The sequence below is a fragment of the Notolabrus celidotus genome, chromosome 3 (genome assembly GCF_009762535.1).
Source record: "Notolabrus celidotus isolate fNotCel1 chromosome 3, fNotCel1.pri, whole genome shotgun sequence".
NCBI classification, from domain to species: Eukaryota; Metazoa; Chordata; class Actinopteri; order Labriformes; family Labridae; genus Notolabrus; species Notolabrus celidotus.
In genome coordinates, this window is record NC_048274.1 from 37,251,183 (window position 1) to 37,274,273 (window position 23,091).

Genomic DNA, 23,091 nt, shown 5'->3' on the forward strand with positions numbered 1-23,091 from the left:
CCCCTCAATTATCAAAATCTGTCTTACATACTGTACATGTTTATGCTAGAAATCTTTGACATGGAGTGTTTGTGATATCTGTCACAGTAACTGGCTAAAGAGCTGCCACCTGAGATTGTTTAAAGGACTAGAAATCAAAATCAACCAATCACGATCAAGTCTGAAAGCCTGTGGGTAGATAGCAAGTGCTTTTCAGCCCAGGTAGATGAAGTAAATGACCATCAGCTACAGGATCAGATGATTCTGTTGAATGCCATGTATGCTGCATGTGAGGATGTCACCGGTGTAGGGGTAGGGGGCAGGTGCCCCACCAGGAGATTTTTTCTTCAGTGCTTTGCAAAGGGAAACATGACATGTGATGTTGACAAAAGGCTGTGGACAGACCAACAAGACCAACAGGATGTCTACAAAGATGATAATTCTCTTTATGGTTTAATGTAGCCTGCTGTTACAGAAATTTTTTTCTCAAACTAAACTGACACAGTTTTTTTCATTTAAATTATACTTTACTTGCAATTTTGTATAAAAGCAGCAACTTTTCAAAAAGGTTGAAATTATGTGTTAATGTGTAAGAAAGTGAAGCCCAAATACTACCACGATGGGAGCGAACCTCATATGTCACGTACAGCAATCTGGAGGAACCTGCACACATCACTGACGTCACATCTTTTTCTTTTTCATCTTTTTCAAAACACAAATTTAACTTAGTGGACAAAACGTCAAAGGTCCCTCAGATCAGCACAGTCCTCAGAAAAAGTTTCATTTACATTCAATGAGTCTAGAATGTATCATATTTTCAATTGATGAAAAAATGATGTGACATATAAACTTTTAAAAGATATTCTAACTTTTAGACCTGCACCTGTAACTACTGGTAACATGAAATGTGGTAAAAACTGTGATCAGTTGCTAATCCTTCTCAAATTTAGTGTTGGTATAAGCTTCAGCTGAGTTAATGCACTGTGTAACTTTCTACCGTCAACTTTGATCAAAAATTTTATTTGAATTTGAACTTCTTCTGACTAAGATTTGTTCACTTGTTCACTCTGCAGAGTATGGAGTCAAAGCAGAGTGATTCTTACAGTTTTACCTTATGACAACCTGAAATGTATTCATCCACTGTGGGCTGATTTTCTGTCTGCTCTGAAAACTAGACTTGCTCTGTGTGATTCAGTGGCATGCTATTTTATCTCTTACATGTTTGTAATTTTTAAAAGTTGTTTAATTAAAATATACAACATTTAAAGTGTGCAATGACTCTAATTGTTTGCACACAAATTTGGGATAATATATTTATCCTACCTTGCACTGAATCTGCACACACAGAGAGACATGCTCACACACACACACAAACACACGCACACACTCACACATAAAGGGCCGGGATGGGAGGTAGCAGGCAGGCTAAGCTTTAGCATTCCCAGCACGGCACAATTAAGACTGAGCGCTAACAGACACTCCCAGTTTAACCACATTACTTTAAAAAAATGTTACACAAGCCAGAGACATCTCTGACAGCGCAACATTATCCCCCCAGTTACAATTAATTACCCACACGTCCTCCCCATGCATCCCATTTACATATTTTAACAAAGGCAGGGGGATCTGCCAGGAGGGGAAATACAGGTTAGTTAGGCATGCCAGGGAGCATGCCGCTGTGTGTGTGTTTGTGTGTGTGTGTGTGTGTGTGTGTGTGTGTGTAGGACATGCTGAAATGTGATTAAAAAAAGCAAAAGGATGCAGATCAGCTGCTGATACCTGGCTAAGAAATACTTACAATAAATCTCCCCAACTTTCCACACTTTCCATAACATAATTCTTGTAGTAGTCACACGTGCATCAAACTTCCTTTTCCTCCAACTTAGTGTTCTTCTTTTGCATCACACTTGAATGCACATGTGTGAGCTGCAGTGTGTTTTTGCAAATACGTGCAGACATTTGAGTCCTGCTGCAGACAGACTTTGTGTGTGTTTTCCTTTTTCTTCTCCTCTTTCTTCTCCATTATTTTTACCTCTTGTTCTTCTCTGTCTCTCATTTATAATGGGGAGAGGGAGGCTGGAGATAAAAGAGGCGAGCAGGGAGACAGAGTGAGCGGTCACACACTGTGATGCTATCTGCTACCCACAACGCATTGCAAGTGGACGCCTGACATGTTCTATACATCTTTCCTCTCTGGCGCTCATTAAACAAATGCCCGTTGATATATAGCTCTCAAGAAATGAATTTTTACCTCTGTGGGCTGGGGACCTGCACTCCCTCAGTCCTTGCCTCCTCTGTGATCTCTTGGGCCCGTGGAAAAACACACGCACACACACAAACACACTTAACTCGCATACTTGTGCATGCAGCGACACACGTAAAAAGCAAAAGCAGAGATAACAAATGTGGCCATGAACACACTCACAGTGTACGCACTTGTTATTTTCTCCTGTAGGGTGACTGGGGCTGTGTTTGCTGATATGACCAGTTACTTATAGGAGAGCAGGCTGCATGCACTGTAAAAAAACAAGGCAAGCATGATCACTGATAGACTGTATCTAATGACACACACTACTGTACAGCCTATTTGCTGCAAGCAGAGCCGCCCCATCGGAAGTCTGAGTGTAAAACTTTTGCGTGGTGTTGATAAGGAACAGATAGATTTTAAGTGGATTCATTTATTATCCTTTTTATCTTCTATACTTTTATTCCTGCGTGAGATGTTTTGCGGGCTAAACCCAGAGTTTCCCTTCCTTGTTGCATGCAGGAGTCATGTTTACAGGCCTCTCTAGGTTGGCATAAATCTTCTTGCCCTGGATCTTTGGCATCAGTCGCAGAAACTAATGCTAGTTCTACAAAGATAAGCTATTTAAAGGAAAGAAATAACAGTTTCATTCTTTATTGTGTGTTGAGTAACTTTATAAACTTGTCAGCAGAACGTTCATCCTTTCATTGTGTCGACTTAATTGATAATAATAATAATAATAATAATAATAATAATAATAATTTTATTTGTAGAGCACCTTTCAAAACCATGTTTCAAAGTGCTTTACATGGGCAGCAAAATAAAACAGGCAGATCATAAAAACACACGAGTCAAGATAAACACACAAGATAAAGAAATAAAACATATTTTAAAAGACATAAGATTCCCCTAAAAGAACTCTAAAGGAATACAAATATTTTAAAACATATTTCTTAAGATGGTTGAAATAAAATAAAGTCACATAAAATTTAGATAAAATCTGGGAAGGCTCTGCGATAAAATGATGTTTTAAGAAGTATGTTGATGGCAGCTTTCCACTCAGCTCTGCATGTGTGGTCAGTCGTGCTCCTCGGTAAAAGATGGAAATACTGTAACAGTCAGTGGTGGGATGTAATATAGTGTCATGTTATATTTGAGTTTTGTTAACTTGTAGTATCTTAACTTGAGGTGCTTGTACTGCACTGTGTGTTCAGAGGCAAGTATTTCAGTCCCCTGCATTTACCTCACATTTGATTTTGGGTATCATAACCAACTTCTTAAATGTGATTAATACCTCAGTGAAACACCATTATCAAATAATTGTATTTTATCAGGTCAATGAAGTCATATACATAATGAAGTCTTATATAATGTTGATTTTTATGATGTACTGTCACAACTGTAGAGCTGTGGTGGATCCCAATTATCAGCTGCAATATGACAGCTAATTGGGATCCTACTAAACTAAACTAAACTAAAATAAACTAATCTAAACTAATCTAATCTAAACTAAACTAAACTAATCTAAACTAAACTAAACTAGAAAACTAAACTAAACTAATCTAAACTAAACTAAACTAAAATAAACTAATCTAAACTAAACTAAACTAGAAAACTAAACTAAACTAATCTAAACTAAACTAAACTAAACTAAACTAGAAAACTAAACTAAACTAAACACCAAAACTAAACTAAACTAAACTAATCTAAACTAAACTAAACTAAACTAAACTAAACACCAAAACTAAACTAAACTAAACTAAACACCAAAACTAAATCAAACTAAACTAAACTAAACTAAACACCAAAACTAAACTAAACTAAATTAAACTTAAATAAACTAAACTAAACTAAACTAAACACCAAAACTAAACTAAACTAAACTAAACTAAACACCAAAACTAAACTAAACACCAAAACTAAACTAAATTAAACTAAACTAAACTAAACACCAAAACTAAACTAAATTAAACTAAACTAAACACCAAAACTAAACTAAATTAAACTAAACTAAACTAAACACCAAAACTAAACTAAACACCAAAACTAAACTAAATTAAACTAAACTAAACTAAACACCAAAACTAAACTAAATTAAACTAAACTAAACTAAACACCAAAACTAAACTAAACACCAAAACTAAACTAAATTAAACTAAACTAAACTAAACACCAAAACTAAACTAAATTAAACTAAACTAAACTAAAGTAAACTAAACTAAACACCAAAACTAAACTCAACTAAACTCAACTCAACTCAACTCAACTCAACTCAACTCAACTCAACTCAAATAAAATAAAATAAAATAAAATAAAATAAAATAAACATAGATAGAGCTTCAGGTGCAGAGAACACATTTTGTGAAAGGGGATTTAAAGCTTCTTTTAAAATCATTGCTAACACATTAACAATGTATTTATAACTCAGTAAACATATTAGGACTCCATTTTTTATAGGAAAGGGATTCAAATCATCAAACTGCTCGAGAGTATAATAGGTAATTCAAATTAACCATACCTACCCAATGCCCAAAAAGGCTGTTTTCACCAAATCACAGGCATCAATATTAACATAACATAACATTAAACTCTGATGGTGACCAGTTCAATGAAGGTTCAATGATCGTTACTTTGGTGAAATTACTATTTTTGTTTTTATTTAACCTTTCATTTTTATTTGACAATATTCCCATTGAGACATAAAGTCTCTTTTACAAGGGAGCTCTGGCCAAGACAGCACAGCATAAAGAAGTTTTCACATACGCAAGAAGACAAGACAAGATACAATATCAAGTAACTATTAGGTCAATTATTTAATTAGCTGTGGTAAGCAGTAAAACGTGCAAATGCTGCTCAGGTGACCTTTTTTCCTAGTTTAAAAATCCTCTAATCTATTGAAACAAACAAAGACCAAAAACAGAATCCGTCCATGGATCTGAACAACACTGACAACTTTAGGAAATCTATCCCTATTAAAAGGGACTTAAGCCCATGATCTGAAATGCAAGGCAAAAGTGATGACTGACTTTCATCTTGTTAAAGTAAAGTATGGTCCAAGGTGCATATTTATTTCTTTTACCACTTCATTGACTCATGTTTTAGGCCTGACGTGAGAAAAAGCAGTAAGAGAGCGTTTAACTGTCTCCTTATTAAAGGGCAGATTTACACAATATTAAATAGACTAGGCTCAGTTGGACAGTTCACTTAACTTATATCTTTCACTTTGCCTGAGTACACATGCTATACTGTATGAGATACTGCCAAAATTGAGACAGTTAATGTATACATGTTTTTTTTTATTTATTATTGCTGTTTCACTAGCAAGGGCCACGCCACACAAGGACATAAGTTGAACATTTAATGAATTAGTTGTGTGTGGTGTTCCCAGCAGAAGGAGACTCAGGATGTGGGCTCCGTCTCGGCGTTATCCTGTCGGAGCTGATCTTGACCCAGGTTGAACCTGGAAGTAGACAGGGCATAGAAAGAGCGAGCACGAGTTGAGTAGGAGAGGACAAGGAAATAGGTTAAGTGCAGTAGAGTAAGGTGATGGAGGGTGGGTTGAAGAATCACGGACGAGCAGTTGGAGTAGGCTGGCCACGTTTAAAGGGGACATATCACGCTTTTTTCATCAATATATATTGGTCTAAGAGGTCCCCAAAACATGTCTTTAAAGTTTATGCTCAAAAAAACACTTTGAAATCAGATTTTGGTCTGCCTGAAAAGTCCTCTTCTTCATTCCTCCTCAGAACAGTCTGTTTTCTCTCTGACCACGCCCCCTCAGGAAGTGGATGTGCCTCGGCGCTCCAGCACGTTGATCTAATGTTTACATGTTGGCTGAATATACACGGCTGCTCAGAGATCACGTTACTTCAACCCTCTGAATCTGATCCTGACGGAGAGGCGCCTGTAGCAGGACCTTTCTGAAGGATTGGTCATAGATTTAGTGTTTCTTGTTGTTTTATTTGTCAGTATGTCGACGTGTGTCTTGGTACACAGCTACAGCTACAGCTACAGCTACGAACATGTAGCTATGTGGCTATGCTAATTAGCGCTAGCACTTATCCATGATAAATAAAAATCATCCACTAGATCTTCAAATCTGCAGACGTGGGGAGTAAAACCGACCTCTGCCAGAAAGGCAGCGGGACCTTTTCTGAAGGATTGGTCACATATTCTGTGTTTCATGTTGTTTTATTTGTCAGTATGTCGACGTGTGTCTTGGTACACAGCTACAGCTACGACATGTAGCTATGTAGCTATGCTAACTAGCGCTAGCACTTATCCATGATAAATAAAAATCATCCACTAGATCTTCAAATCTGCAGACGTGGGGAGTAAAACCGACCTTTGTGTTTATTAAGACAGCCTACAACTAGCATGCCTCCCTCCTAAGCTCCTTGTTAGCACACATTTGTGCAGGTAATGAAAAACGGAGGGGGGATTCAGTATTATTTTATACAGTCTATGGGCTGAACAAGCTCCGAGCTCTGACTCCGTGACAGACCGGATATTGTTGTTACGTAACAAAAACACGGAAGTCTGAAACGGCTCGTTTCACACACATTTACAGAAAGGTGTAGAAATCAGAACAGGGGCTGAATGGATTTTTTTCATTCTCGGGGGGTTTGTAGACATGCCAGGGACACATATTTCAGGTAAAGAACCATTAAAAAGTCAATTTTGCATGATATGTCGTGGTCCTGCTCCCGAATCTAAGTTAACACCTCAACTTCATTTCACTAGCAAGGACCACGCCACACAAGGACATAAGTTGAACATTTAATGAATTAGTTGTGCGTGGTGTGCCCAGCAGAAGGAGACTCAGGATGGGGGTTCCGTCTCAGCGTTATCCTGCCGGAGCTGATCTTGACCCCCAAAAGAGTTGAATTAGATGGTGCTCAGTTGAGCGTGAGCTTGACGCGATCATTGAGACTGTTGCTGATGTATGAGTGATATGTTTGAGATGACCAAAGCCCTAGGATCTGTATGGCTATGTCTGAGTTGCCTGACCTGGCTGCTGTGGACGCTACAGCAATGCGGAACGAAAGGACAGGACAGTGCTTGGAGGTTATGCCTGAGATGTGGAGGACTTGGCGCAGATGTTATAAACCATAATCAAGTGGCCATTTTTTTCAGGTTTCAGTGATGAAGAGTGGGTCCTGAGGAGATGCAATAGCGGCATACCGAGAGCTGATGTATTTAGTAAGTGGTTCGTACGGGCTAAGATTAGAGTTGAAACGAAAGATGTTGGGTAGATGTGTCTGAGTGTGAATATTAGAGAATCTGAGGTGTGTACGGTGTGTCAGAGTACACATGCTATACTGTATGAGACACTGGTTTCAATGGATTGACGCTAAATCCGCTGCAGCTATCACTCCAGATCAGAAAACGTGCACGTGTGAGTAACAGCTGTTTATTTGAACTGCCAAAATTGAGACAGTAAATGTATACATGTATTTTTTTAATTTATCATTGCTGTTTATGGACAATGTACAGTCTTCATATTCTTATGTATGGTTGTCTGTGGCACGTGCAGTTTAAGAACAGATTATCGTTTTGGAAAGCGTTTCACTTCAGTTGAAAAAGTAAATACTCCATGACTCAATGACTGGTGATAGTTTAATTGTAGTCTGAAAGGTTGTAGGAGCAACACAATTTTTAAATAGTTCTCCAAATAGTACATTAAAAACAACATGATGAATTAACATCTTAAATCATTTTGTGGAAAACGTTATTTCATATTTAAGGGTTAAAAGTTATTCAGGTGTGTTTAAAATAATTTTAGCCTCTACAGTTAGGGGGCGTGTCTACTGCCGTCCTTTTTTGCGCTGGTAGCCCCGGTTTCCTATTCAAACTCAATGTGATTCAGCATTTTCAGCACTCAGTGCCCCTAGCGCAAAAACGCTCTCAGCATCAGCTGATTTTTGTTGCAGCGCTCTGAGCGCTCTCAGTTGAAAATAGTTCAACTTTTAGAAAATCGCAGCGCTCAGCAATGTCACTTTTTGATCATCCACCAATCACAATCAAGAAGGGGCGGGACTTCTGCAAGCATCTTTGTGAACACAATGGCGGAGGTCCGTGAGGAGGAGAAATGTCATCACATTCGATTTGTTGAGATATAATTTCTTAGTTTAGAGCTGCTGCTGATGCTCTGACACAATCTCTATTAACATTTTCTAAAGTTTCATGTTAAAATGCCATTGAATGAAAGCATGTATGAAGCATACAGAGCATTTTAAAACAGACCTAACGGGACACGGAAGTGACTTTTTTTAAACTTCCGTTACCTAGTAACAGTAAACGCTGGTGATAAGCGCTCTGATACTGAGGTTAGAGGCGCGCTCAGCGCAAAAAATGGCGGCAGTGGACACGCCACCTTAATCTCCACTGCTTTACACAATCTTAGTGTGGTTGCCAATAGGTGACATTGTTGGGGTGATTTCTTGTTGGCAGAAATAATAAGGAACTAGTTTTATATTCACACTCCTCTCTCATTAGTCTGAAGGGGAATCATTACTCTTATGTTTCTGTATGGACTGGGTTTAATTAAAGCACTAATGTCATTTCCATCCAGTCAATAGGTAGTCTAACCTGAACATGAGCTGAGGACTGGAGTCAGAGGCTTGATCAGTCACTTCTGTGGTCATCTTTGACAGCAAGGCTCACTGAGGCAGAAAAGTTCACTTGAGGGAATGAAAAGGAGAAATCTGATTAGGTGACATTCAGGTTTATGTATTTCTGATTAGTAGAAGAGAGGTTGGTTTGTGCAGGTGGAAAAAAAACATGCTTTCTCCAGTGGCCCAAAATCAAACAGCTGATTGCAGCATTACATGGTGAATCTGATATGTATTTAAACACATGTAGAGCTGAGAAAACATCATGGTATGTTCAGTTTAAAACACACCAAGGTGTTGAGGCTATTGTTGAGCCTTTGGTTTGACCAGCAGGGAGGGAAAAGTCATTTTAACCTTGTGTTGCACAACTACCCTCCTTAGATGCGTGCATAACAATATTTTGCAGAAATAGTATACAGTGTTGTACATACGGGTAGGTCAACAGTTAGTCTACTGTGGTTTACCAAATGACTTTCTTAATATTAAAAAAAATGTCCCTTTATGTCCCAAGAAATTGGAAATTGATCCTTTGCTGATTTATTTCTGTTTCTTTCTTCTCATGACATGTTTTAAAATGTAAATTTGAATTTAATATTTAATATGTATACCCAGTAAACATCAAAAAGTTAAATGGTGTATAAAAAATAACACCCTCAGCTGGATGGCTGAGAGTTAGTGGGCATGCCTGGCCTTGTTTGCCCTTGCATGCATTTGCTCAGTGACTGGCCGCTCTCATTAAAGCTTGCTAATGCACTTGTAAAACAGTCAGCAGAAACGATAGATCACGGCATGTGACAAGGTGTGTGTGTGTGTGAGTGTGTGTGTGTGTGTGTGAGTGTGTGCGTGAGTGTGTGTGTGAGTGTGTGTGGAGGGAGGAGCATGGGGTTGCAAGGGGAGAAAAATAAAGCATGAGGCTTTTCTGGGAGAAGGAGAGCAAAAGTGTGAGCGGAGAAAGAGGGATGGGGTGAGAGAGACAGGCTGAGGAAAGAAAGCACAAGGAAGAGAGAGAGAGAGAGAGAGAGAGAGAGAGAGAGAGAGAGAGAGGTGGTATTGGGTGGAGGTGGATGCTGGTCAGTGGAGATGTCGGTGGCCCATTAATCTTGGCCTCTTCCTGCCTAGTTATTGTGTATTTCTTTTGGCCAGAGATTGATTGTAGCAGGGGAAGATGAATTTGCCCGTGGACCTTCTTTTCTCTCTCTCCCACTCTTTTGTTTTTTTTTTCTTTCTGACTCCTGATGCTCGGCCAAGGTGATAATGCTCTCCGTCTCCCTCCCTCCTGGTTCCCCTCCTCTTTTTATGCCCCCCACACTCCCCTCCCCTGTGTTTTTCCCTTTCATTTATTTTAGATTACAATCATCATATATTGCACGTTGTAGAAAATGTGTTTGTGTGTCTGAGAATAATGGAGATCAAGGGTTTGGATGTCACAGCCTGCAGGCTCTAGCGCAGGGATGGACAGTGACCCAGCTGGGCCAAAATGTGAAGGCAGGGCCAACTCCAAGCACACACACACTCATGCACACTCATACACACACACACAGTCAAACACTAGAGAACTTTCTAACCAAATGCCTTTCATTTTCCCTTTATTTTACTGCTTTGCAGGTAGAGCAAGACGGCTCTATGTTTACACACAGAGCTCATTTTTGGAGTCTGTTGGAATGCTCTTGTTCTCATCCACCAGTCATGTCAGTCATGTCGTTGATTGGTCTTGAAACATAACTGCATGGTCTGAAGTTTGCAACATTTTGCTTTTACTTAAAAAGCCCAGCGTCATTTACCACAGGATCAGCTGAGTTGTCAGACTATTGTTGCTCAACAAGAAAGGGAACATAGACGAATCAAACATCCACAGTGACATCTGACAACATCATGATGGTTTGATAGTTTTAAGTGCTATTTGTTGTATTTTCTGATTTTATTTTTCTTCAATACTTTGACTATAAATACAATTAAGTTCTAAACTGGTTAAGACTATTCATTGCAACTTTGGATATCCCATAACTGACTAATTATTAATGGTAACATTTGGTGATATCTAGCTGTCATTTTCTACATTGAAGCGTGAAGAGACGGTGGCCTTCAAGGACAAGAAGCTACTGTGATGCATAAGTATGATCTATTATTGTCATGTTTTTACCATGAAAAAAGTCTATCAATACTAATTATTTTGTTCACAACAACCACTCTTTTCTTCTCCTTCCGCCAACTGGTGCATATTGTGCGTTCTCCCACTTAATACAAAAAGAATATCTCACTAGTTTATTTATTCTGTGCTACTGTAACAAAGATATTGCAATATTACCTGCTCCTTTATAGCTATATAAAAAGGCTCATTCTGAATAAACAAAAAAAACAACATAATTTAATATCCAGGTGATAATACACTTATTTAAACATAGTAAAACCATAGTTAGCATTCCCGACAGAGAGATCACGGGTTTTGTGTTCTCTCAGAAATCTTAACAGGAGAAAATCGTTAAGTTTATCTCAAAACTTTGTCACTAACACCATTAACCTTATTTCTTATGCATCCTAAGGTTCTGAGTACAGTTACTTAAAGGAACATTAAAGATTAGAGTGTTGTGTTTGAGTTTAAGTATGGTCCTAATCTGGTCGTTTATGGTCTGGACAGCCTCTCTGCACTGAGGTGCTTCTGTGCGCTCTTGCATGTGTTAGAGCTGGTGCACTGCTGTATTACTGCCAAATCTGCAGCAGTGTATTCCCTGGTCTGAATCCTACTTAACCCTGTGACTTTAGCACGGACGGACATATGCTCCAGACGAGAGGGACTTTGCCTGGGCCCACACACATACACACACACTCACAGATTATAAGAATCAGGCCTCCCTGCGCCAGCATGATATTCCCAAACTGAATTTATTATATAATCAATGTCTGAGTGTGGAGCACGTTGATAACTATGCAGTCTGACAACAAGAGGATCATCACGGACCTGAAGAAGAGCAGATGGTTGTATGAAATAGAAACCTGACAGGGTGAGACAAGACCTACACGTGTAGCATTTTCTTCTCACTCATCCAGTCCTGCAACACTGCCAAAGGCCTACTGAGTTGTGGTTTGTGAATGCTTCAAGTCTGTTTTCTTTTATTCGGTCAACTCTATCACTCAGCTGCTCATGTGTTTTAACATCCCTTGCGCATTTTGGTGGTTTTCCCTCTCTTGTCTTCTTGTCTGGGGTTGTTGAGTAGTTAGCCATTAATCACGAATCTAGAGTGTTGTGCTCTCGAAGTTCATTGAGGGTAATAATAAATGTCCTCCATGTTGTTTACCCAATGCTATCAGAAACATTTTGCCACATTGTCAACAGGAAGAGGTGAAATCATAAACTCTATAAATGAGCTAGACTCTGTTCTGCTGCAGTTGGATTTTACATGTGTGTAATCTGCTTGTGACTGGCGTCGCTCTTGCTGTTTGGACTTAAAAACTGTTGTCAAGGGGTTTTGACCAATCAGAATCAAGTATTTAACACAGCTAGGTGATAGGTAAGAAAGCCAGGGGATAGACGATACACTAGTGAAGCTTTAAAATACCACTATTAAAATAAGTTAGATCAAAGTGTCTTTGAATAAAAAAACGAATACCCCTATTGGAGCTGGGTCAAACACCCAGACTAACTTCAGCGTCTCAAAGGGAGAGAGCCGTATCTGCATCTGGAAGGTGAGCAGCCATACTGAGGTATCACAGAGTTTCAGTGATTTGGCTTTGAATAGAGATGTAGTGGTATTTGTAAAGTCACTCAATGAACTGCATTTCTGGATAAGAAAAAAAGACTGATGAGAAAAAAAGTTAAAGCAGTAAATAATTGAAAAACACGAGCAACTTCATTGTTAACCCTCAACTAACAAGTAACAGTTTTGATCCTAAAATCAGTCTGTAAAGCTCATTCAAGTGGTCAGAGCGTTGTGTTTGCTTCGTTGTTGTGTAAAATGATCTACATGTTACACAGTTCCACAAATAAACTGACTTCATAACAAATGCAGGAATGTGATTATTATAATTTTAGGGAATATAAAGCAAAATATGACTTTAAAGTTTCAGTACACAGTGCCAAGAAGATCAATGCTACAAATGAAGTTACCTTAATAGTTTGAATACAAGAGAAGAGATACAAGAGCAAAGAACAACATTAGACTTCCAGAGGGAGAGGTTCTTTCCCACTATGATATTTCAAATACAATTAAAAAACAGCCAAAGGTTGTAGTCCTCAAACTCTACAAAGGGATCAACAGCATTATTCAGGAATGCTCAAATCCTGATTGTCCTCAGGGAAACTAGAATGAAGAACAAAACGTACAGTTTACAGAAAAAAAAGGTTTGATTTGAGGGATACATTTGCAGGAAGGAAACAAATCTCACTTCAGTCATCGACACAAATGACCACTTCCATATTGATATAAGCATAAATGTTGACTAACAGTGTTTACTTTTTTAGGTCATACTGTCTGCTATCCACACCTATACAACCATGGGGACGTGTTATGAGCCAATCAGAAGGAAGTGTACCGTCACCAGCTGATGTCAGTCAGCCTACTCTGAACAAACACTACACCTCATTGGGTACTTCAGTGACTGCTCTTTAACATATTTCTTCAAGTGTCTGGAGCTCTGGTCTTTGTGAAGGCTGCAGCACGTAAATGATATCTGTTAAACATTCATCAAAACAAAAAGCGACCTCTTTTGCCCCGTGTTGAGGCATCTGCATCAGTGATGCTTGGAACTGTTACTTATTCATGCTTGTTTGACTAATGTGCAGAGTTAAAAACAAGCCTGCTTTTTGTGAATTAAAGTTTAAATCACATGGAATCGTTGTATTGAAAATCACTCTACCTACTCATTAGTTTAATTAGTCAAGTTACAGAAGGGTCTGAATGTTTAAGGAGCCTTCTCCCTGCCTGAGATAAAACACGTTCATATTTAAACACACACACTGACACACACCCACAAAACTTTGAAAGTCACATAAAGCAGAGAGGATACACACTCTTTTACACCTCTCCTATTTTTCCTCTCCTGACATTACTGTGTGTGTGTGTGTGTATGTGTGTGTGTGTGTGTGTGTGTGTGCAGAGTTGACCTTTCTGCAACGTTGCCCCGTATTCACTGGTTGTCAGCACAGTCTCTGTCCCAGGCCATCCGTCTCTGCCACCAGTCAGTCCTCCAACCAATCCTCCACCGTCCCATTAACACACACACACACACACACACACATACACACACACACACACGCACACACATACAAACACACACACACACACACACACACACACACATTCATGGGCATTCTTATGTACAGCAGATGTTTTCATGTGTATGCACCCAGCACACTCTTCATGCATACACACATACAGTCATGCAAAAACACCCCTCCATGCACCCCTCCACCCACACACACACACACACACACACACACACACACAGACACGCACACACAGACACACGCACGCACGCACGCATACACACACACACACACACACGCACACACACACACACACACACACACACACACACACACACACACACACACACACACACACATATGCAATCCTCCATTGTCCCATTAGCCCGAGATGAGGTGCTCTGCTCTGCTTTGAGACACGGCTCAGCCTGGCTAGCCTGGGGGATCATTAAGGCCTCACCGTGCACACACCCACAGAAACACACCCCCACTCACACACACATACACATTTGCCAATGCTGTAGTAACGGGCTGGAGAAGTCCAGGTGGCCTGTTGTTATTTATAACAAAAGGAAACAACACAGCAGAACCGTCTGACATCAGGCCCGTGTGGACCCGGGTCGAGAGAGTGTGTGTGTGTGTGTGTTTGAGCAGTTATTTCAACTCGTCCCCTTTTTTGTGAGTGGAGGGGAGAGAGAGAGAGAGAGAGAGAGAGAGAGAGAGAGGTATCACTGAAGGACAGCTCAAAGTGTCTGTCCACCCCAGCCTTCCCCCACCCCACCCGTAGACAGTGGTCTACCCGGACCCTGGACCAGATGTTGGCTCCAGAGCAACAACAAGATTGATTGGTTTAATTGCCGGCACTTTGCTCTCTGGCGTCTGAATACCTAATGTCAACTTTTAAAGAATGTTTGCTCTCTCTGTCTCTCTTTTCTCTTTTTTTTAAGTGGCTGAAATATGTGTCGCCTTCTGATCAGTGTGATGTGAGTATGTTCAGTTCAACATATCATCAGTTCTTGTGAAACATGGCGTCACTTCAAGACTTTTACAGCCGACATGTTATTCTGCTACCTGTCAGCTTCTTTAAAGCTACTTTTTAAAACTCTGCCTCCCTTACCCTCACCTCCTGTTTCTTTCCATTTGTTCTTTCTCGTCTCTCTGTCAGACCACTTGACATAAAATATCTCCACTGCAGACAGAGGTATGCTAAGTGTGTGGGATCAGCAGATATTCTATCCTAGCATGTACATCAGCGGGCTGTGTAAACTCTCACAGACAGGGGAGACGCTGTACAAATAGCCAGTTCATGTGATTTATTCAGTTCTAATGCACATTAACACTGGCTGTGTTCCTCAAGGGGATTTCAAACATGGACAGAATCAAGGTGAAGCACCTCAGTTACTTTAAATGTCAACTTTGACACACTTTAGACATTTTAAATGGATTGCAGACTTTTATTTTAGTGTAATTACATTTGTGTTTTCCAATTCATGTATACTCTTTCACTCTCTCCACAATGTGTTGGCGTTTACTTCACCAACAATCACAGGGGCTTCAGACTACCAGGAGACTGAAGTTATCAGGCCCAGGGTATTGTGCATTGCGTTGAAAAGTGGCGTATAAACAACAGGAAGTAATGTTAAAGTCAGTGAAGTAACAATAAAGGTGGTTCAAGTTAGTTAGGAGGGATGTTGAAGCTATATCTGTTAATGAATGAAAAAATAAAAACTATATTAATTGATTTATTCATTCTCTAGCCATGAAATTACAGCAAGTACCCTCTGGACTCTGACACCAGGGATGAAGAAGGTACTGCTGGGATAGGAGACAAAGTGGAGGGATGTCAGGTACGATCCTATCCCCTTCTTCGGAGAACTCACCGTGGGATTAATGACAGGAGCCAGGAGGTGTTTGTCGCAAAACATGGTAAGGATTCCACCACTCTGCTGAGTGCAGCTCCCTCTCCTAGTTAGCATCCCAGACCAGCTTCACAGAACCCCTGCTTAGGTCTCCTGAGGTATTCTGCCAAACATCTCCACCATGTCTTCACCATTGAAGGTGTCAGAGTCCAGGTCAGACTCACCTGACTTCGGTCATTTCACTCTGATATCATGCTGGGCCGCTTTCACATCTAAGCGTCTGGTCGTCTTCTCTGCCCATCAACAATAAACAGTTTCACTTAGCGCCTCCTACAGGCCTGGAGCACTTTTGTAAACAGTCTGGATTTGCAGCATTAATCTTTTAGCAGATGTTTTCTTCTTTTTTTTGTTTTGACTTTGCACCATTTGTATATTTGCAGCATGTTTGCTGTCTGTTAACATCCTTGTATTATCATCTTCATTCCCAGCACTTTTGTACAGTGGTAATTCTAACTATTCTGCGCTTCTCTACATGCTTTATTATTATTATTTTGTTCTATTTTATCTTGATTTGGTTCTTATTTTATATTCTGATTTACATCTTATTTTATTCCTTCTTTCTATTCATATTTTGACTTTGTTACATACTGCGTATAACAGCAGCTGTAATGACGACAGCACATTTAAACTGTCGAGTTTGTTTTGGACTTTTGCATGTGTTTTTGAAGTTTTATCACTTCTGTATTTAAAGCATGTTTCTTCCAAAAAGGATTGATCATGCCATCGCAAATTGTTGGCTTTAGATGGCCACTGTAGGTAATGCCGATAGTTATTACTCATGAAACCACAAGGGAGAGAGAGAGATAGAGAGAGAGAGAGAGAGAGAGAGTAAGAGAGAGAGAGAGAGAGAGAGAGAGAGAGAGAGAGAGAGAGAGAGAGAGAGAGAGAGAGAGAGAGAGAGAGAGAGAGAGAGAGAGAACATCTCCTATCTTTTGGTGCACCACAGGAATAAAAGCCACTGATGTAGAAAAATACTACAAAAATAAGGTTTGATTTCACTTGCCATAAGCCAGTTATCACTGCACTTCTTTATCAGAGTTGACACTATTATGGCCTCTTAAAACTACAGTATGCAATTTTTTATTTTTTTGGAAGTTATATTTTTTGGGCTTTTACCAAGCAGCAACCTCCGGTCTAAAAATCCAATGCGTCTAATGCGGAAGTGCTAAAAACTGCAGTTCATCGGGGATGACAGCAGACGATCTTTACAGCAGAAATAAACATGTTTACAGCCTGGTTCAAAAGACGAGTGTAGTCTGGATAGCTCATTTCTCGATCGGCACACACTGTATGGGGGGTGAATTTGTTTCTAATGCGGCAATTTCGAAGATATTGAGATTATGAGTCTTCCAATGAGAGGCACAGCTGACTTGATTGACAGGCGGGAACACTGTAGCTGTTGGCCAGGAGGCTCAAAGCCCACCTCTTTACGTCACAATTGCTCGACAGCAGCAATATGGCTCCCGTTAACGATTGGCATCAAAACAGTGCTTCCGAAACAGATAGGTGACGTCATGGACACTACATCCATATTCTATACAGTCTATGGCTTTGACACCTTTATTTAATAGAAGAGAGGACAGTGAATTGCATAGGAAACTGGGAGAGAATGGGGAAATTCCATGCAGAAAAGGAGCCACATGCTGGAATCAAACCTGGGCCACCCACATTATGGGCATGCAACTTAACCATTAGGCTAAGTCAGTGTCCAGAATGCAATTTCTTAAGGGAAGAGTTTTTGTTGTTTGGTGAAGTTCTCCTTACATCCTGTTATAATGCAATACATTAACAAAGGACAAAATGAGAAGAGAAGATCTGGTATCTGTAGATGTCACAGCTTTGTGATGAGTTTGTCCATTAATTTAATCCAGACAAAGTAAGTAACTTAATGGCTTACTTGCCTTCAAATGACTCTCTTACATGTAACCAGTCCCAGTCCCCCCCCCCCCCCCCCCCCCCCCCCCCCCTCTCCAATAATCACAGGGAGGAAACAAGGTAAGAAACACAAGGAAAACTGAACCTTGTGAAACGTGTACAAAAAGGGTGGAGAAAAAGGTTCAGGTACGATGAGTGGAGTGATGTGATGAGTTGAAGAAGTGACTAATAGAGGGTAGAGGGTGTTACCCCTTTGTAAATTAAAGTTTCATTGTTTGTTGTACAATGATAGCAGAGAAGGTACAAGAAAACATCATGCACTTTGAAAAGTATAGGACAGTCACAGGATTATCATACAAGCCATCTTTATGAAACATACAGTAATACCTCTTTCCACTAAGTTATATAACGAACACAGTCTCTGTCCTCAAACTACGAGCTCTGTCAAACAGGGACATCCTTGATCATTGGGAGTGTGTGTGAGCATGTGTCTGTGTGTGTGCTGGCAGGAAAGGGTAGGCCAAGGATGGGAGGTGCTTGTCAAGGCCAAAGCATGGATTCCTGCTCCGCTCCACCCACCCACTCCCACCTACACAGACACACACTTAAACACACACCCTCTCACTGTCCCTCCCCTCCATATCATGTACCTCTCCACATCTGTCACTCTGGCAAGAGGAGGAGGGAGGAAGGGAGGGAGGCAGAGGAGGGAGGCACACAGAAGACAATTAATTGTGGGGCCGGTTGGAGAGGCAGAGAGACTGAGAGAGAGTGAGAGAGAGAGACTGAGAGAAAGAGGAAAGGAAAGAGAGAATAATAAAGTGTCTCTAGTAGGCATTAATCTCCCTCACACTGCAGGCATGTCAGTGGAGGCTAGCTGGTGACTAATGCCACGTTTTGCATACAGTGGTCACAGACAAGAGCTTCCTCACCGCGCTGCAACACATGGAAGATTTAACTGCTGCTCCGGCTGGGAGACAGGCAGACATGTTGGAAGAATGGGAAAGATCGAGGGAGGGCAGAGAGTAAAAGTAACATTTTCACTATGCTAATGTGAGAGTCAGTGGTATTCACTTATATGCCATTTACACTTCATGCATCCTCATATATCAGCTGTCTGGTACCAAAAGTTACCAATGCAAAGGAGGAGAGACGGACTGACAGATCTAGTTTTAAAGGGCCACGCTGTAGCCATAGTAACTCAATTTAAACATAGTGTAGGTCAAGCTCTAAATGAGTTTACTACCCGTCGTTCTATGCAATCAACCAGCTGTGTTGAATACTTGATTCTGATTGGTGAGAACCCCTTATCAACAACTCTTCCTGTTGACAATGTGGAAAAAATGCTAGTTTAAATAAAGCATCAGTAAACAACATAGAAGACATTGAAGGGTTGTATAAGAGACTCCATATTAAATGTTTTAACCTGTGTTGTGTGTCATAGTGAACAATCAGGGCCATGTCGAGTATGTCCCACAACCTCCCAACAGAAAGTCTAACATACTTGACTTTTTTTTCTGCTTTGTATAGCCCAGCCCATATCCCTTCCAACATCATCATGTTGATCGTGGTGATTGGTCGCTCTGTCACATCTGTCACTCGGTTTTGTTTTAGTAAGTTATTCAGCAAGTTAAACACATGTTATGCCAGCCATATTCCTTTGATTGTGTGGCTCTGACTATGGAGATTAAAGGACCTTTAAATGCTGACACAGTTTATTTACCTGTGACACCATGGTATGGACAAATCCAATGGAAAGTGAAGGAAAACAGTGAGCTTGTGTGGAGGAGGTCCCATGTTTGGAATCAACTCATGACCTGTTTTATGTTGTTACAGTACGGTTGTTCTTGAGCCTGGTGGGACAGTTCAGGGTGTTTTTACCCTTTTCTGTCCATTCTTGATCTGTGGTGGAAGGAGGAGGAGGGAGGCAGGGGACTCAAGAGGTTACAGGATACTGTGGACCAAGGCACCAAAATAAATACATAAAGAAATAAGGAAGTAGAGAAATAAAGAGGTAAAGAAATATAGAGAAAGTAAAGGAAAAGAAAGGAAAAAGAAAGAGCATGGAAAATCAAACAACCTGAAGTAGTGAAATAACCTAAAGTAATGTTTGTGTGTTTATGTTGTTGACTGTGATGTAATGCAATACATTTGCTGTGGCTCAATGCAGTCGGTCGTCTTTCAATTAGAAGGTTGGCCGTTCGATCCCAGCTCCTGGGTGTCCTTGGGCAAGACACTGAACCCCAGATTGAACCCTTCTGTTGCTACGCAGTGTGTGAATGTGTATGCATGGGATTAGCTAATACTGATAATCCCTTACTATATAGCAGCCTCTACCATCAGTGTGTGTATGTGGTGTGAACGGGTGAATGCAAGGAGTAGCGTAAAAGCTTTGAGTGGTCAGAATAAAAGCGGTATATAAGTCCAAGTCCATTTGCAAGTCCTTTTACATTGACTTGGCCATTAAATGCTGGAGATGCAACTCTAAATCTACAGTTATATGTGTAAATGTGTGATGAATGTTGAAATGGAATAAAATGTCCATGTATGTTAAAATGTAGTGTATAATCACTTGAATATAGACATTACCTTGTTTTTGTTAACTCAGAATGAGACTTTTATATCTACACAAGAAGTGGGTCCCCTTCCATGATGGCTACCATGTTGCTTAATATTCCCATTTCTGCACACTGTACCTTTAAAGCAAATAGATGGTGTCAATCCACTATCCTATCCTCTCCAAATAAAGGCATATAAAAGCTCAGAAATAGAACTTGGAATATAAGGACAACTGATGTGGTGCATAGCTGGATAGATGTTGATACAAAGTCAATCATCTAAACATTATAGTGTTTTGAAAGTATTATTTTGTTAAAATGAGAGGCTCAGAGTAGGAACCAAAACTTTTTCATATGGAGTGCAAAACTGGTTGTGTAATTCATCACTTGTCTTCTTTTCAAACAGCGAGAGATTTCCTCTGCTGAACTCACAGTGACTTTATGAAGCCTTGTTTTCTTTGGCTGAGCAAACGGGAGAGAGGAAATGAAACGAAAGACACTTGATCCCTTGATATGCCCTCTGACAAACACACACACACACACACACACACACACACACACACAAACACTGAGCTCTCAGTGCAGCACAACCAACGGTAACTCACCCCTACACTAAATATTCTACAAACACACATCAGTGTGCTTGTGTGATGCTCTTCTGTGGTTTTGTGTGTATGCACTGTCAATTGATTTTCCACGGCTGATCAATAGCATTTAGGCCCCTTAACTACCGTCCATACCATCTATTATAACAGACAGCCTACAGGTCTGTGTGTGCATGTTTTTATGTATCTCCAATTTAAAATCTTTGCCATCTTTTCTCTCAAACAAATTGTTTAAATCAGCATACTCAGGGGGCAGAAGCTGGGGGAAAATCGAAAGAGAAATGTTACGAGGAGATTCAGCAGCAGATGATAACTCTACATCTCTTTAATGATCGAGAGCCGTGCCCACCAGGCCAAAGTTATCCACCACATTAAAAGAGCAGCTACAGATGTGTCTCCAGGTAGAAGGAGCCAATTAGCATTTTGTGTTGGTATTTACATTTTTTGGGCTATCTATCATGCTAATCAGCTGGTCGATTTATCAGCCGGGTTGTGATTAATGCAGGGTTAGGGCAGCGGGTGTCCTGTGGCTGAAGGTAGATGGAAAATAACAATTATAAGGAGAAGAGAGGGATTCTTCTCCCTCTGCTCAGTAGGAGAGGACACGAGGAGGAGGAAGGATCTCACATTACTTAGCATCCTCTCTCTCCTCTAATCAATTTAAATTTGCATGCTAGGAGAGAAGGAAGAGGGACGATGGAGACGGGAGAAAGTGGCAAACAGAAGATGCTGTTCCTGTAGTTTTATGAACTTTTTTTTCTTTTTGGTAGGTTCAATGGTGGGAAAGCAATATCCTCCAGGCCTTTTAATCATGTGATGACGGGCCCCGGACCTGTCTCTCTCTCTCTGTCTGTGTGTGTGTGTGTGTGTGTGTGTGTGTGTGTGTCTGAACTGTGGCCCCATTGATCAAAGCCAGTGCTGGTGTGATGGGATAGAGGGACAGGGCTGGCCGTGGACACAGCAGCTCCCCGGCTCCCTACCGTCCTCCCTAACACCGCTCAGGCCGACGCGGGGCCATTTGTCAAAGTTTTATCTGATTCCAGAGGTATTGGATCTATCAGTCATCGCGTATGAGAGAGGAGATTGACCTCCTCTATGGGCATTTTTCTAAATTAGACCCAGCTGATATTGGAGCGACACATCCTGCCATTGTAGGTGACAAAAGCATTGTAAAGCAGTCTCATTAACACCATGTGTACTGCTGTAATTTGATTGGGAGTGTGAGTTTGGGCGAGGTAGGGGCAGGTGGGATTTTGAGTTGTGTGAGAGACATTCGAGGTGTCCCTGGAGTCTGAGTGGTTTCTCCCCTCTCCCTGGGTTTTAGATTGCCTTCCAGACTGACAAAGCACCTGCCAGACATTCATCAACGATCCCATCCATCTGTCCATCAGGTCGCCGGTCCACTCGGTCATCAACAGGTAATGCCTGGTGGCCGTGCTGCCTGCCTGATAATGAAAGATAGGAAAACATCACACACTCTGTCACCCAGTGTTAAGGCCCATATGTATCCCACTTAAGACAAAACATGCATCTCATGCATCGCTTTCTCAGCGTCCGATCCCTTTTGTTCTCACTTTCCTTCTCACCCATTTTCTTGTTTTACACCAAGCTTAATCATTTATCATTGTATAGCAGCAAAGTCAAAGATCAATGTTGTTTTCTAATTTTCTAAACTAATCTCTGGAAAAATAAAGAATATCTATGTGTGATTTTTTTCAGTTAAAGCTGTGGTGGTTGGACTAACAAGCAGCCATTTGGGCACGTTCCAACTAAATTGCCCTGACTATGTTTAGTTTTCTGGCAGACAGCACTGGTTAATTGCCACTTAATTAGCTGTTTTACCCAGAATGCTTTGACCCACTTGGGACAGGTCTCTCATTAGAGGCAAAGCATCTGAACTCATTGAGGATTGGAAAAACATACTGCACTGAAAAACACAATTATCAGCATTTAGATGAATACGTTGAAGAAAAGGTGTTGTTGGCTTTTTTTTAATTTCACAGCTTCACAGCTAATACTCAGAGAACTCACTAGTGGTGACATTGGCTTTTAACTTTTAGAGTTTACTTTCTGCTCTGGTGATGTGGGTAGAGGAT

General features: G+C 40.5%; 1 long non-coding RNA gene across 1 annotated transcript; it reads left to right on the forward strand.

Annotated features, from left to right (window-relative positions):
• Nucleotides 1-12,343: 12,343 nt before the first annotated feature.
• Nucleotides 12,344-13,665, forward strand: LOC117810787. The gene is made up of 2 exons (XR_004630850.1): nucleotides 12,344-12,519; nucleotides 13,295-13,665. It is a non-coding gene; the product is annotated as an uncharacterized LOC117810787 (long non-coding RNA).
• Nucleotides 13,666-23,091: the final 9,426 nt, after the last annotated feature.